A 7,370-nucleotide genomic window follows, 5' to 3' on the forward strand; every position below is an offset into this window, starting at 1 on the left:
TGAACTGGATGGCATTGGGAACATCTTAGCTGCGGAGGATCTAACGTTGGACAAAGCTTTAGACATTGCTCATCGTTTTGAAGACATGAAACTTGGTTTAAACAAACTTGCTGAACAAAAAATCTCCGAGATCAATGCAGTTAAAAAGGTTAATCTTGAAGAATCAGTTTCCAGCAAAGTAAAATATAAAAGCCAAAGTGTTCAAGAAAAAAAAAAGAATATATATGTTTTAAGTGTGGTATTCCAGGTCATTTGGCTAACAACAAGAAATGTCCAGCCTTGGGTCAAGTGTGTAGATATTGTAAATTAAAAGGACATTACATAAGAACGTGCAGAAATAAGAACAAATTCAAAAATAGAGGTTTTGTTCGTAAAAGTCAAAATTATGAAAATGTAAAGGAAGTTAGAAGTGATATTGATGATGAGGAATTTCTTTTAGCTGTCTATGAGGTTAATGGTAACGTTAAAGATGCACCATATTGCACAGTTGTTATTGGAGGTAAAGATGTAAGAATCATGGCTGATTCTGGGGCCAGACACACACTTATTGGAGAAGAATGGTTAAAAGAATTTCCTGACTTGTACTTATCTCCTCCTGACATAAGGTTAGTTGGGTATGGTAGACATCCCATCTATGTTTTAGGATTTTACACAACCACTTTGTTTCAAAGGCAAAACTATTTTGTCTAAAGTATATGTGGTGAAGGATGGTTCTTGTCTTTTGGGATGGACTCAACAAAGAGATTTGATGATCACTTTAGACCCCAATCACCCAGATCAGGTACTTGGGTATTCAGATTTGATTTTACATGTTGAATCTGATCCAGCATCAGAATGGGAAAAGAGATTCCCTAGTGTATTCATCTTCAAAATTGGGTCTTCTAAAATAATTTTTACATAAAACCATTTTGAAACCAGATGCTGTACCCAAGGTTCATAAGGTTAGAAATGTCCCATTGCATCGAAGACAAGCCTTTAAAAAAGCTCCAAAGACAGTGTGATCTTGATGTAATTGAAGAAATAGAATCTTCGGTGTGGTTATCTCCAGTTGTAGTTGCACACAAACCAAATGGTAAGGTTAGATTATGTGTTGATTTAAGAGATCTAAACAACAATGTGTGGGTCGACAAACATCCATTGCCAAATATTAGTGAGATGTTCACGAAATTGGAAGTAGCATCTATATTTTCCACACTTGATTTATCTACTTCATATCACCAAATTGCACTGCACGAAGATAGCAAACATCTCACTTCATTTATTACGTCAGAAGGTGCATTTAGATACAAAAGAATGCCCTTTGGTTTAATTTCGGCAACATCAGTTTTCCAAAGGGTAATGCACAATTTATTTAAAAACATTGAAAATGTCCTATATTTTCAAGACGATATTTTGATTTTTGCTGCTGATACGTCTGAACACACTAACATTCTACACAAAGTTTTGTGCATTTTAAAAGACAATGGCCTGACACAAAAGAAAAATTTAAATTTGGTGTATCATCTGTTGACTTTAGGTCATTCTACAGACAAATTTGGCATTTCTCCAAAACAGAATTTGATTAGAGCCATTGAATTAGCTCCTGATCCAGAGAATAAAGACCAGCTCAGATCCTTTTTAGGATTTGCTGAATATTACGCAAAGTTTATCCCATTATTTTCAGACAAGACTGTATATATGAGAAACTTAATGAAAAGAAAAATGTCATTTTTGTGGGATGATAATTGTTTAAATGAATTCAGAGAATTAAAAAATGTGTATCTCTTCTGCACCTGCTTCGGCAAGATTTGACACAAGATAAGATTCAATTATTGTATCTGATGCAAGTAATGTTGGTATTGGTGCGGTTTTAATGCAAAATCAAAAAGGTCATATAGTCGCTATTGGGCTTGCATCTAGACCTCTAAGAGGAGCAGAATACAAATATTCTATGTTACAAAAAGAAATGCTTGCATGTTGGTGGGGCATTGAATATTTTCGAAAATATGTATATGGTACGGTTTTCAAAATTAGGTCAGATCATCGACCTTTGGTCGATTTGTTTGCAACAAAAGGATGCAGCAAAGCCACATCAAGAATTGCAAGATGGCAATGCAAACAGGACTTTCATTTCAAAGTAGAATACATACCTGGCATAAGAAATATCTTTGCAGATTGTCTATCAAGATTACCTGTACCTAATGACAAGATTGTTGAGGAAGATCATGATTTAGAAAATGTTATTTCTATTTGTGAGGTATCAAATGGATGTATAGAAGAGACGGAATGGAAATTGTCTTGTAAAAACGGTAATATTCTCAAAGAAGTTGTTAAATTTGTCAAATCATCATGGCCTAGAAAGATAAATTTGTGTGAAAATCTTCTTCCTTTTTTATCAGATTGCTCGTGAGTTGTCTTTAAAAGATGAGGTGTTGGTGAGAGGTTTACAATTAATTGTACCATGTGATTTACAACCATGTATTCTAGGTATGGCTCACAAAGGTCATCCAGGAATGACGAGCATGAAAAGAAGGAATAGAAGCAAATTTTGGTGGCCAGCTATGGACAAAGCTATTGAATGTAAGGTTAGAGATTGCATGGAATGCTGTTTGAGTGATAAATCTCAGAAGGCTATTTCTTATGAACATTTTCCGATATCTAGGCTTTGTCGTGTGTGGCAATGTGTTTCTTTGGACATTGCGGGTCCCATGTGCTTTATTAAGAATTCAGTGTATGCCATCATACTTATTGATCAAATGTTGCAGTGGCCTGAAGTAAAAACAAAATCCAATATTACTTCAAAAGTAGTAATACAATTGTTAAATGAAGTCTTCGAAAGAGAGTTTTCCTGATTCAATCATAACTGATAGTGGTGTACAATTTGTATCCACCGAGATGAAAGATTTTCTGGAATGTCATGGTATTATTCATGAGCGTGCTTCTGTTTATTATCCACAGAGTAACAAAATTGTGGAAAGATGGATCAGAGTGTTTAAAGAAGGATTACAATCAGCGATGTCAAATGGAAAGGATTGTAAACAAATGATTAGTGAAGTTCTGTGGTGCTACAGGAATACTCCTAGAAGTATGGGTGATTTATCTCTTTTGAAAAAATGAGAGGAAGGAAAAGTGTATCTTATGAGTCAAACTTGGATGAGAGATTTATTAGTTAACAATGATGATAAAAGTATTGACAAAAAGAGAGGTTATGTCCAGGACTGTCAGGATAAGGCTACCCCTGTCAATATCAATGAATGGGTACGTATAAAGAAAGGCAGATTTGTCAGATCAGGAGAATCTCGGTTTTCTGATCTGTTGAAAGTGGTACGTGTTGGTCGGCAGGTAGTAGAAGTATCTGATGGAAATGTTTGGAGTTTGTCCAAAGTAATTAGGATTCCTCATTGGTTATGGCCTGGAGAAAGGTCAGATGATTCTAATATCTCTGGGATGCCCAAATCAGCTAATAGTAGAATAAACTGGAGAAAGTTCACCACTCCACATTGTGAAACTTCACATAACCAACATGTACAAAGAACACGTCAACGTCCTGTGTGGTACAAGGATTATTATGTTGACAAGTTACATTGTCTGTAATTATTCTTACATTCCAACTAATTTTATGTATACGTGATCAATGACGAATTCATAATGTTATTACATATGGTACTACTGCTTTCTTGTCTGCAGTCCTAGAATATATATAAAGTTACTTATGTTTATATTTTATTTTTTACTTCATAAATATGGAATGTATTCTCTTGTTAAATTATTTATTTATAGATTACCATTATTCATTTGTTTTACAATTAGCTTATTTCTTAATATGTTTACGAAGGGGAATGTGTGGTATCTTGCTGTAATCCTCTGGTATCTAGAACACCGCTGTGTTCGGGATGCCAGAGGAGGCAGTTAAGACCCAGGCCAATAGATAAGACGTGTGCTTTTCTTTGCTTATGAATTAAAGCAATTCAATTTACCTTAAATGGCTGAAATATCATATTTCGCATTCTCTGCAGAATTTTTTTTAATTGTTTTTTAGTGAGATTTTCGGACGTGGTCCTGGGAACCAGCTCAACGTTGGTTAACCTCTCAGTCTATTCAGATTTCTCTTGCTTCTTGTCAGTCTTGTCCTCCAGAAGCATTGTTTCTGAGTTTTAAAGAAACGCACTTGCTGTATAGTGGAGAAGTGTGGCTCAATGATTAGAGCGGCAGACCCTGATGCAGAGGTCTAGCCCGGTACCAGGGTTCAATTCCCCGCCTCGGTGGGTCTTGGGCTCAAAATTCCACGGACCTGATAATTCTCGCCTCAGTGTCTATTCCAATCATGGAGTCCCACTCTGCAACTCTGGGCAATAGCTTGCTTAATCTCCACAACGGCCCCCACAACGCTAAGGATGCCTGTCCTCCACCTTCGGGGTGCCCAGGAGTGGACGCCTCACAGGGAAAGCCAGGATGGGTTCCACAGCGTTATTCGTACAAGCGCCTTGAGACCCTTGCGGGTGAGTAGTGCCCTATACAAGTATCAATTTACATTTATAGTGGGTCTGTCTCCTTTTTTAGCTATCATGTCCTGATCCTTTTCACAGGGACAAACACCTTTTACCCCTTTGACCTGTGTGTACGAGACTGGTAAGGGAAAGCCCAGTTGACCAGAAATTAAGCCTGTGTAATACCTGGAGGTGACCTAAAACAGTTAGCCATGTGGTCCGTTACCACCAGGGATGCACAGGCTTACTTTCTGGTGAACTAGGTTTTCCCTGACCTCTGTTAAGCAGCCATGTGCATGAAGGAACAGAGCATGCACTAGTTGTAGTGATGACCAACTCTTTTGTGTTAGATTTTGGCCATCTAGAGCTCCATGGAAATTTGCACACTCCTTATTTACAAGAAACCTAGGTCAGTGTCTCAGCGATGAGTTTTGTGTCACTAGTGTATGTATCTAGAGGACGCAGAAAAACGATGACATACCTCATAACGCAATTTGCCTATGGAACTTGTGACTGGTTCGTTTTTAAGGTCTTGGTTACGGACAGATGTAACTATCTTTTGGCCAGACCTGTTTTCAACATACAGAGAGTCAGCTTGGGTTAACCCTTTGCCTGTGATTGGATGGTTTTGTTGTTTGAGTTGCCTCCTTTTGATTCAATGCCTTTCTTCCGTATTTATTGTTCCACACAGGATCATTTTGGTTTCTGTGTTATGATTGATTGATGTGTATCCTTGTTCTACTTACGTTCCTTGCGTACAGGGAACTTCTTTTTTGTTTCTTTTCCTCTAAGGACTCTATGGGAGTGCATGTGTTTTCTTGCTCCCTCACCTTGTGCTGCACTCCCTTCACTTTGCCACTGCCCCCTATGTTCTTCATGTTACTTTTCCTACCCAGCTCTTGCATTGCTTCCTTATCCCTTCTGCATTCCTCTGGTTATTACATTATGTACCCCCACAACTACCATGACTTTGCACCTTGCCACTGCCCACTTGTTGCTTTCACCTATTTTAAGATGGCCACCCACAAATACACATGCACATGCTTGCTGGATGGAGCCCAAGAAATGGATTTGTACTGTGCAAAAATAAGTTATTCAAAGATGGTCGCAGCAGATGTGCACACTTTTTTTTACTGTTCCAAATACAGGCATGAAAAATTGGTTTTGTATTTTTTTTTAACAAACCCACAATTTTTTAGGTCTCGGCGTCAACGCGCGGAAGCGCGTCTCCGCCGAGATCTTTTGTCAGCGACTATCATTCCCAGGAGACAGTCCTGGCCACGCGCATCCTTCCAGGCGATTTGTAACTGGAACGCGCGCTGTGGCCAGGCGCTGTCTCCTGGGAAGCGCAAGCACCACACACGCATGCGCATACACACACACACACACACGCGCCCATGCACGCACGCACATACATATATACAGAGACACCACCCCTGACTCATACACACACGCGCGCACACACACAAGTGCACCGAGCCTCCCCCTCCCCCGCCGTCACCGTCGCACACATACATACACACACACACACGAGCATACACACACACAAGTGCACCAATCGCGCTCCAGAACTTACCTTACCTCAGCACGCGGCGCCCAACCTCCTGCTGGCGCGGCCCCGGGGCTCTACACCGCTCACAGGAGCCCCGGGCCGCGAGACGCTACGACTCCGCCTGCCTCCTCTTCCGGTGTGAACGTGGCCCCGCCCCCGTCACAGGCGACCGTGCCTGACTTCCGGGGCGGCCGCGAGTTCAAAGCTGCGCTGCTGATGTCCGGTCCCAGGGGCCTGTAGCAGGTCCTTATTTCGTGCCACCACTCGCCATGCCCAACCCACTCGCGGTAGCTTGCCTCGCTTTATGGCTCTCTCCACACGCCTAGCGGCCGCCACTTCTCGCCTCCTTTGCAGAGTAGGCCTCAGCTAGCTTCGTGCTCCATCTACCAGTTCGGGCCGAATTTGCAATCGGCACCCTGGGCAGTTCTTTCAGGGCTTGCGGGTAGGTCTCTGTGCCCCACGGGGGGGTGGGGGGGAGAAACACCAACCTCAGCGAGCAGCTCCGACTTCACCCGATGGGCACACCAGGCCGCAGGTTGCCTCGTGGCACGGCCTACACCTCCTCGGGCTCGCGTGATGTTCCCAGGCGGGCGCTCCAGTCAATCCTCCCCTCACCTCGCCACCAGACTCCGCTGCTCGTCGCTTCCCTCCGCTATCTTTGATCGGCGTCAATGTCGGGGGACAGATGCAGCCCAGTATCCTGCTTCGATCAGTGATGTCGGGGGTCCAAGTTTTGCTGCCGGGATGGGGTTTATGATGCGTGTTTCTCGGAGTACAGCGGGAGCCTCACTACAGTGCGGCCATCACCTAGCGCCTCTCACTTCACGGAAGGTTGAAAGATGACACTTAGTATCACCGGTTCGTGCAACAGAAAGAGAAAAGACCATAGAAATCACTTAATTCGGTAGGTGAAAGTGATACACACCATGCCGATTTATCAGCCAACAGTGTCTATAAGTTTACGCTGTGTGCTGTCTGAGAGGGAGTACAAACTTCCACAGAGACCAAGCAGAGTGGTGAGTGCAGAGTGGTGAGTGGTGCAGAGTGGTGAGTGGTGCAGAGTGGTGAGTGGTGCAGAGTGGTGAGTGGTGGTGAGTGGTGCAGAGTGGTGAGTGGGGCAGAGTGGTGAGTGGGGCAGAGTGGTGAGTGGGGCAGAGTGGTGAGTGGGGCAGAGTGGTGAGTGGGGCAGAGTGGTGAGTGGGGCAGAGTGGTGAGTGGGGCAGAGTGGTGAGTGGTGCTGAGTGGTGCAGAGTGGTGAGTGGTGCAGAGTGGTGAGTGGTGCAGAGTGGTGAGTGGTGCAGAGTGGTGGTGAGGGCAGAGTGGTGGTGAGGGCAGAGTGGTGGTGAGGGCAG

The sequence above is a fragment of the Lissotriton vulgaris genome, chromosome 4_1 (assembly GCF_964263255.1).
Source record: "Lissotriton vulgaris chromosome 4_1, aLisVul1.2, whole genome shotgun sequence".
Lineage (NCBI taxonomy): Eukaryota > Metazoa > Chordata > Amphibia > Caudata > Salamandridae > Lissotriton > Lissotriton vulgaris.